Genomic DNA, 10,218 nt, shown 5'->3' on the forward strand with positions numbered 1-10,218 from the left:
CGGTGCCTGCCTGCCGTGTCTGCTCCCAGCCAGAGCCACCCCAGCACCAGGGTCCGGGCTCTGAGCTGCTGCAGCCGGGCGCAGGCTGCTCGGCGTGGCCCTGGAACCACTGTCCCCGTGGGAGAGTGGCAGCAGCTCGTCCTGCGAGGGGGTCGTTGTTCCTTCATCCTGCAGAACAGCAGCAGAAAGGACAAGAGGCAAACTTCACACCAAGCAACAAAAGAAAGTCTGATGATGCATCCTCGTGATCTTCCTTTCTCAGCCAACAGAGTTCCTTAAGGTTCTTTAAAAAGAACGTCTTTCGTGGTGTTCTCTTGAAGTCAGGGACAGCCTCGCAGCTGACCAGCTCCCAAGCACTCATCCTGGTCAAGTACTTTTTCCCAGCTTCAATACACCTGGGCACTGCCAACGGCACTTGTTACCATGACCCATTCTCATGTTGGTAATGGTGTGTATTACGGCAGCGTTCAGTTACTAGCTGAGGAAAAAAAATCTCCTTCATGCTCAGTTTTAATACTGAAATGGTGCAAATAAACGACGCTCTAGCCTGACCACAGATAAATCAATTGCTGGTGGTTTTCTTGATGGTAAGGGAACGGGGAAGGATCAACGTGCTAATGGCAAACAAGCGTGAACCTCCCTGGGCCCGGGAAGCCTCGTCAAGGCGCACAGCTGCGAACGCTCCGGCACCCGTCGGGGGTGGCAGCACGCTGCAGAGGGCTGGACATGGCACGCAGCAGCTGGCCGGCACGGAGAGAGGGGCACGTGCGCTAAACTCTGTGGTGGCATCAATGTAGGTCAGCAGGTAGCACAGGCAGAATTTAAACCTCTCCGTAAAGTGACAGTCATTTAAATAGCATCTTGCAGTCTTCGCTCTGAAACAGGCTTATTGATCCCTGAGGTCTTTAAGCATTTCCGTATCCTTCACCATCCCTGTGCCTCCACTCCCACCTCGCTCCCTTGATTATTCACTAAATGTTATGGAAGAAGCATCTGGTGACCTTTGACGACAGCAGTTAGTGGGATGCTGTAACAGAAGGGAGGAGTCTTGAGGCCGCAGGGCTTTTCAGATGCACAAGGTGTGCTGCCAGACCTCAATGTATGCACTGCTTTTCTTTTCACAGTTGCAGCAAGTGCCTCTATAGTTGCCATTCTTGAAGGGGCCTTTTTGCGAGCATCGTCATTAATTTCCCACACGCAGCAAGTGTGTCAGCAGTGCCTTCACAACGGTATGCTCCTGGACACGTCGGCCAGTTGCTGTTTGCAGAGAGCTACTGATGGTTGCTGCGTGTTTGCACCCTGGGTTTTCAGCCCAGGCCCTTAGCAACAAGAGCTCTTATGTTCCAGCTGCAGCAGCACAGAGATGTGCTTTCTTTGAATCCTGCTGTCCAGGCACCCAAACAAGCAGCCTGGCTGCCTTGGGACTCTAGGGATCAGGTGGGATGGATTGTCCTAGGAACTCCCCGTTGACAGAGGAAGCGCCTGCGGTTAGTGTGCTCCTAAGAAAGGAGGTAACAAGTGCCTAGCATTGAGCGTGATGAGTCTGGGCCATGCAGAAGGATTTCCTACTTGATATTGTGGAGGAAGGAGAGAGCTCAAAGCAACAAATTGCCAGCCAGAACCAGACCCTTAACTACAAAAGAGGAGGATTATTGAGAGCTCTGATTGCAGAAGCATCTGTGAAGATGTTTTAAGAGCTCCGTGCCCCCTCAACACAGCCCCTTTTGAGGAAATTTTTCTATAGCAACTTCTCTCTCTTCAGCAGTTGCACAGCAGCCTCTGGCTTCTTGCAGGGCAGGGCAAGGGCAGGTTGATCTCCTTGCTTCCGCAGGAGAGGAAGCTGGTCCTGCTCTGCAGACTGGTGTCCAGTGACAGGACTGCCTTAGATCCAGGGGCTGGCCAGCTGGGCAAACCCAGGGGCTGCTCTGCTGGTGAGTGTGAAGATGCTTCTTCCAGGTCAGTTTTCTCACATCGGAGGCAGCCCCAGGGGTGTGGAGCATGCAGCACCACAGGCCAAGGGCTCCCAGCTCGTTAACAGCGCCCGCGTTTGTCCGCAGCGTAGTGGGTGCACAGAATAGGCAGTTGCTGAGCAGAATGGGCTCCTGTAGGAGCAAAGTAGGTGCATGCGGAGGTGACTGCTGTGTGCTCGGAAGGCGATGGCAGCAGTTGGAACCTGGCCGTGCTGTGCCCTGCGTGCTGACGTCTGCAGCTTGGGGTGTTTCTTTGCCTGAACGAAGTCTGCTGTGGAGCAGCAGCTTCAGTGCTTTGTCCGGCGTTTTTGCCAAATTGTGGCTGCTCCCCGGGTGTCCTGGCTCCCGCGGTGCTCCACGTCCTTGCACAGGGCTCCTGGCACCTGCACGCGAGTCACCCCCTCACCACCCCGCTCCGAGACTGAGGCACGACCCTCGCCGCACGGGATGCAGTCTGCGGCTGTCTGCTGGCAGAGGACGGTGGCATTTGCCACTTTTCGCAGTCTGAATGAGTCCTGCAAGGTCGGTGCCCCCGTGCTACGACAGCGCCTGGATGCTGCACCTCCGCTCCCAGCCCCAGCGCAGAGACTCTGCAGCGGTCACCTCTAACACCTTCACTCTGAGCCACGGTGAGCAACAGAAGGCAAGGTGTCCAAACCTCCTCCAGAGAGTTATTTACAAAAGATGGATGTGATCTGCTGGGATCATTAAGGGGAAATGAAAAAAGGGCAGTGATATCTGCACCCCCAGGAGAAAAATACTGGTAACTGAGTGCAAGCAAGGCCATGTAAGCCTCCGCCTCCCGCTCGCATTGGTAATATGCTGCTCAGGAAGGTGATAGCTCTTCCCCCATATCCTCCGAGGAAGCTGCTCTGTGACCAGAAAACTGACTCTTTTAACCACCTCTGCCACAGCTAATATCACAGCTCCCTGCATCCTTTCATTTACCAAGCCCTTGAGCTTCCTTTAGGGTTGGTATCAGACTCTCACTGCTCAGCATAATCTCAATTTTGCATCTCTGCTCTTTGTGTTCAGTGCAAAGACAGCAGCTGTGTCTTGTTAGGGGTTTCTTGCTGTGCTGCGGTGCTCTGGTTCGTGCTTTCGCCTTGCTCTGGCTCCGCTGCCCCTCAGCCCATCCCAGGAGCGTTTCCAGCATCCCGGAGGTGACCTAGGCTTGTGGTCTGCGGTGGCAGGTATTCCTCCCTGCTCGGTGGCAGGGATGGGAGCTGAGTTTCCAGGCAGCTGTCACAGCTATGTGTTGCCACAGCCAGAGAAGTTAGAGAGAAACAAAATCATCGAATATTACTTGGTCTTGGAATCTTGCTCCTGGGAAGTCAGTGGGGCTCATGGGGGAAAATCTCCCCCTCATCTTGCAGTGCGGTGAAGAACGGGCGTTCCTGCTGCCTTCCGGGACTGCTTCCTGCTCAGGACACCAGCGCCGTGCGGGGCGGCCAGGCTGGCTGTCAGCTGCTCACACATCCCAGCCTGGGCTTTCTCCCGGCTTCGTGATCCTTTTCCGGATCAGCGTGGATTTAATGACTGTCCTTCAAATTCTTATGGAAAGACCTCAGGCTTTGCAAAGCTGGATCTAACACAGGTCTGAAGCAATCGGGATACGCAGCCATTGTCCCAACACGGCAAAGCAAAACCAGGGGGGGCCCTGTGCAGTAATCATGCAGCCCCAGCTTTACAAAGCTTTACTCGGTCCAGCCTGCCCTCGCTGTTGCTGGAACCCAGGTGCAGGAGAGGGGGGGTGTGTGTCAGCATTTGGCATTTAATGTCACGACATTGGGCAGCAAAGGGTAAACATGGGAGTGGGAGCCGAGTGCCTCAGCACGTGCCTCTCCTGGGTTGTGCAGCATGGCGCGCTGCCCATCCGCCTCTTCTGCTGGTGCGTTTGCCAGTCGTTTGTGGTTAGAATGCCAAGCGGTTGTTCTTAGACATCCCTCATCTATTGCCAGAGACAGCGAGTGTTTGTGGCTCGGGGATTGTTAACTGCCCTGTCCAGCTACGCTGCAGTTTTATGGACAGATATTTTTCATCTGTCTCCGTCGCTGCTGTAGAGGAGCCGCTCAGGTGAGCATGAATTGGTCCAGCTGTTCAGCGGGGGGGAGCAGACACCAGCCATTTCTAAGCAGAATGCGTCCCCTTAGCTAGTGTTTTAACCATGGTAATTGGAGAAGTTTTAATCCTTCTTCTGCTGGGGGAAGCACGCATCGCTAACAGAAACGATCCACCCTGACGTATCCCCAGCTGAGTCAGCCTACAGCAGCTACCTCCACGGTCAGAAGTCACTCACCTTTAGCCAGGAACCAGGCAGCTGTTGAAATCCCTTCACATTGCACGCAAATTAGGCATTGAAAATACTCATTACAGCCAACATGACACGCCTTCATTATTCCAGAATAATTGTCTGAAAGGCTCAGCTCGCAGCACAAGCTTCACTTGGTGCAGAAATGTGATAAAAAGAAAACAGGAAGTGCAATCAATGCTTGTAATCCTTTTAAATAAAAAGGTACTTGCTAGTAGCTGCCAACATCTTTAAAGAGCTGTGATTTCCCTGGAGAGAGCCCTTATCAGCTATGACTGCATGTCATTCTGGCTGTCTGTCAATCCATCAGACTTCAGTGCCACTGACATTAAGAAGCCAGGCGTTAAGATTATCACATTTAGCCATAATGTAGCACAGATTGTGTTGACATTTGGAAAGTATTCTGCCACAGGAGCCATTTGACTTCTCTACTTTCTTCCCAAAGAAAAAAAAAAATGCTTTGAAATATTTCAGGGAGGGAGCCTGCTCTGCCTGCAGGGTGCTGGATGGCCGTGCCACCCTGCCGTCGCCGTGAGCAGGAGGAGGGTGAGGGCACGCGGGTGCAATGACCGCGAGCAGGAGGGACCCTGGCACACGCCGTCGGCGCAGAGGGCAGGCTCTGGCTCCGAGGTGGCTGTCGGGCGGCAGAAAGCAGCTCTGCAGCAGCTCTGCAAGGCCTGTCGGCCGACGCGTGCCCAGTCTGGGCATGGCTTGCTTTGGAGGTTCAGCTGCCCAGCCCTGGCTTGCTGCAGGGGCTGCTTCCCAGAAACGCTGCTCTCCAATTCCTTCTGCTGCACCTAGCGCAAGGCAGGCCTGTTCTTTCGTTAGCTGAGGAGGCATCCCCGTGCACGCCCCGGGCAGACGTGGTGCAGCACCTGCTTTGCTGGCAGGGACCAGGAGAGCAGCACCCTGTGCACACACCGCGGGGACAAGGGCTCCTTCCCTCCTCCTGGCACACCTCCTCCCGGGAAGGCCTCAGCTCTTCCCGCAATGGAAAGGGGGATATTCCAGGCCATACACTGGGGGGGGAGGCTACAAACAATGGTAAACGGCCTGAAATGAACTGATTAATCTCTTTAAATAACTGTGAAACCATTTTCCAGAAAAAGTTAATCTACTCTAAATGGCTCTGGTGCTTTTCCTGGGCTCCAATCAATATGTGGTCGCTTGCTTTTCATGTGTAATTCACAGTAATTGCAAAAGAGCATTTTCTGAAGAAAATGACATTCTGCAAGCAGAAATGCAAAGAGACACTAGGACCAATTAGCTTTAAATCCCAGAACAAGGCGTGCTGCCGGATGCACGGGCGAGCTGGAGATGCTGCAGCATCACAGCTCTGCGTCCTGGGTTCCTCTCCAGGAAGCTGCCGAGGTGCTGGAGCATGTTGTGTCCAGCCAGCTTGCTGGGGAGCCTCTACTGCTTCCAGGTCTGGCTGCTGGGAAGCCCACCAGCTGCGGAGGAAAGGTGGCTGCAGGATTACAAGGTTAGGCAAAGACACATCCCTTTCCTGCCACCACCGCAACAAGCATTACTGGGACCCGGGAGCAGCTGTGCTCCCCTGCCAGGCTGTCCTGTCCGGGGCTTCACAGCCCCAGCGCTGCCTCTGCACAGCAGCGCTCTGCCATCACCCAGGACTGCTGTGGTCCAGGATGGGCCCCTGCGTGCAGAGCTGATGTAGCCCAGCCGCAGGTCAGACCCTCAGGTCTGTCCTGTCCCCTTCGTCTCCTGCTCAGGTTTGCATCTGCCAGGTTTGCCCCATCCTTGCCCAGCCTACTAGCACATGCCCCCAGGACTGACTCCCGGACAGGGAGGCAGACAGGCAGATGGGTGCACAGGCAGATGTCCCCAGCAGGGCAGAGCTTCCCCAAGGCTGCCCAACACGGGGTGATGAGGTCCTGCCCAGCCTCAAGCCATGGCTGTCTGACGGGGGACAGGCACCCCCTTCCGAGGAGTCCATTGCTTTTCTGTCATCTGCTGTAAAACCAGAGCATAATTTTCCAGGATGTCATTCTAATTCTAGTGGGAAAGCTTATTGCTTGTGATTTACCCATAAAAAGGCCTGGTGACTTATGACTGTGTGTCTGTGGGTTTGCCCATCAATCCATCACAGGGACCGCGGGCGGGCTCTCCGCAGGGCAGGGGGAGCACGATACAGGGACTGAGGTGAGCATGCCACTGTGATTGACACGCTGCTTTTACCATCCGTAAAGCCTCTGACATATTCCTTTTGGCTCTGTGCAGATCTGCACTGCTGAGCTCCAGCACAAATGTCATTAAAACATGTTCTACCCATGGTACCTATAAATAATTGAGGCAGCAGGTCTGCGCTTAGCTCTGTGCTGCAGCTTTCTGCTCCTCCACTGAGGGGGCCCAGGAAGATGACCTTTCCTTCTCCCATTTACCATCTTTGAAATGAAGGGGGTGCCTGGCACTTCGTCCCTACACTCATTTCTCTGCTGTATCCCCCAGGTCGTGCCGGATGCTCCCAGGGCTCCCTGCAGTGTGGTGAGCGCAGACTGGTCGGGCTCCAGACCTTGCCCTCAAGGGCAGCCGAATGGAGGGTGGTGCAGAAAGCCGTAAGTGGTGCTTGGCTCCCGCCCTGGGCACTGCCGCACGTGGATGGGTGGGGAGTGCCTGGCATCCAGGCAGAGTGGCCCCGTGGTCTCAGCAACCCGGACCTCCTCCTGCTGCCGCGGGGTCAGCAGCTCCAGCCCCTGCGCCATCGCAGCCTGCGGTTCCCGGCTGCTGATGCCCACCACTCCCCCATCTGCGCAAGGTTCCCAGAGCCGCCCAGGGCAGCACCTGCAGGGCTCACTGCACCCACGCGTGACCTGCACAGGTGTCGCTGCATAGTAAATACCATCTGAAATAGCTTAATGCACTCGGATGCATTTCCAATATTGTCACTAAATATGTGGGAAATGCACAAGCCTGGCAGGGAAATCCATGGCTGAGAACATTTGTCGCTGCTGGGGCCTTGGCAGTGCCTAATACGAAGCAATCAGTCTGTGAGCACAGCGTTCCTTGCCTGGCCAAGGTTAGCAGCAGCATCCCATCTCTGCGCGAGACCCACCAGGCTGCTGGCAGTGTGGGACGGTGCAGTGCCTGACACCCATCCCGTTCACAGGACAGACCCCCCCCGACCCTTCTGCATGTCCTGGCACAATGCAAAGGGCAGGTGCTGTCCTTGATCCGGCTCCTGCAGGCCAGCAGGCACGGACCATGGGCTAGCAAAGGTGAGCTTGCAGGCAAGGCAGCAGTGTGGGACAGCAGCAGGCTGCTCAGCCCCTGCAACCAGGGACCTGTCTCTGGTGAGAGGGGTGAGATCACATCTTAAGCATCAGCCCCCCCGCACCTCCTGCCACGCAGGTGCTGGTTCCCTCTGTGCCCACAAGAAGATGATGCTTTTCTCCCTTCTCATGACAGCCACCAGCTCCCTCGTGGGAGCAAGCCTCACGCTGGGAACATGCAGTGTAAATACTGAGTGCTAATATCACTGCTTTGTGGTGCTGGGAGCAGTAATCCCGGCATGCCGCCATCTCCCCTCAGCAGCCCACGCCTTGCCGCCCCTCGGCTCCTCCAGCCTGCAGCCAGGCTTCTTCCAGCTGTCTCACGACTCCCTGGGGCTCAGGTGAGCACATGTGTGAGAGAGCTGTGCCACCGCAGGCATGGCCACACACGGAGGCGTGCACGGGCACACCCCCGTTGCCCAGCACAAAGGCACGCGTGGAGCCATAGCAAGGTGTTCTGGTGATGGAGGAACGCCCTTAACCCCAGCGGCAGACCTGTACCACCATGTCCTGGGCCAGGCTGGCAGCACTGGGAAGCAGGGCTGAGCATGGCTGTCCTGCCCCCCTGCGCACACGCCTGCACAGCGGTCATGCCTGCACAGCGGTGGGCACGTGCAGAGGCAGGTGCTGTTACCTGCATGTGGAGGCGTGCAGCCATGCAGAAGCATGCGTGTGCTGAGGCACAGACGCTACACTGTGCAGCGTGCATATTCCCTGACAGATCATGAAGGTATATTAAATAGCAGCTGTCGAGCTCTTTCTGAGCACAGCGGTAACACAGTTGGGACCATTGTGATGTCTTCTTAATTTAAACTCGTGTTGTCTTTCAGCCACGTGCTAATGAGGGCTAATGGGGAGATCAGCTTGCTGTTTGCCAGCATCGCTGTGTGCTTTGCCATGGCCCTGTCACTCCTGCAACCTGGCTGTCCTGGCTAACTGGTCCTGCTCCTTGCCTTGCTGCTCCAGTGTGGAGGGGGACTCGGGGTCTGCTCTCCAGGGAGCGAGCTCCAGCTCGGCGTGTCAAAAACTGCTCCGCTGAGCCGTCTTCTCCGACCACGGAGCAGCAGGACTCATTTGGGGAGTCAGCCCTCCCCTCCTGTTCGTGGGCAGCCCCCCCAGTCTCTGGGGCCCCCTCGTATCGCAGCATCAACAGCCCCAAGAGCCCTGATCAGACGCTGTGGCTGGGACACCCGCGGTGCTGGCGTGGTCCCTCCTGCCCCTGGAGCCCCAGGACAGCCGCACCCTTGGGACCCTTCACAGAGAATGGGCACCCGAATGCTTGTGCAGGCCGTGTCAGCCCCTCGTACTGCCCCACCATGCCTCAGGGTCTGCATGGGGTACAGCGGTCTCTGGTAACCAGAGGAATGATAGCCCTGGCTGGTTTGGCTACGGCTCGGTAACTTTTTGTCACTGGTGTGCCCATCCTGGCTTGCGTGGCTGTGGTGCCAGTGCTCAGGGACGGAGCAGCTCTGCATGGGAAATCTCTGCCTCACAGGGCTGCTGTAGGCTTCACAGGAAGGATGGAGCTCTGGGAGCAGCCCCAGGGCCCATCGTCCCTCTCCTTGCCTGTCCCGCGCTCCGGGGCTGCCTGCTCTCCTCTCTCCAGTGCCGCAGGTGCCAGGTACGCAGCAAGACCTTGTCCCAAGGGCTGCAGCAGGGACCCGGCTGTGCCATTGGTCACGGCTGGTGGACGAGCAGCCCGATGGGTGCCAGCGCAGGCCAGCGGAAGCGGGAGCAGGGTGCTGGAAGCTCCGTGGTGGCAGCATCCCTGGAGCTTCTTTTCCCAGCCCAGTCTCCCCAGCCCTGTGTAGCACGAATCCACATATTTATCAGGATTAATGAGGCATGCAACAAATGTATAGGTGAGGCAAAGCACGCAGCAGAAAGAGACAATGGATGACAGCAGGCGAGGAGGAAGATAAGGCAGTGTATTGTGCAGACTGGGGAGCCGTATGAAGCCACATGTGCACTTGCTGGCCAGGCTGCACGTGAGCCATGCCCGCTCCTTTGTACACACTCCCAAATACCTGCACGGACACGCAGAAATGCCCACGTTTGCTAACCATCATGTCTCTGTGCACACAGGCATAAAGAAAAAGAGAGACAGTCTTACCAGAGATCAGCCATCAATGTTTAAAGAAAGCCGTCGAATACTAACACAGCCACTTACGCCATATTTGCATACTTGCTTAATAAAAAATTATGGCTGTTCAAAGCCCAATCATTAATTACCCAGCATATTTTCTTTTAACTCCCTCCTTTTTTTATTACAGACTAAGCTGTTTTCCTGCTTATTCAGCAAAAACTCCTCACTATTCCACCAGGATGAGACGTGCAATAAATATGTACTTATTAAGTGTGCATTACAACTACACAAGCTGGGAGAAGTAATAACAGGCCCAACATAAAGCTGAAGTATTTATGCATGTACCTAGGGCCACTTTAGCTATTTATTTTCACAAAGAAATTAAATTAGATCGTTTGATAGCTCTCAGTGTGATTATGGTGGGAATTTACATAGGGCCCAGCCTGTCAGGTGGAGATCTGTGTGAAGGAACAAGCTTACGCTGAGGATGGGCTGCAGACGTCCTGCCAAGCCACATGTGTGGGGCAGGACCCTCTGCCAGCAGCTCGCGATGCCCCTCAG

This window comes from Grus americana, chromosome 17 (assembly GCF_028858705.1).
Source record: "Grus americana isolate bGruAme1 chromosome 17, bGruAme1.mat, whole genome shotgun sequence".
In the NCBI taxonomy this organism is placed as follows: Eukaryota; Metazoa; Chordata; class Aves; order Gruiformes; family Gruidae; genus Grus; species Grus americana.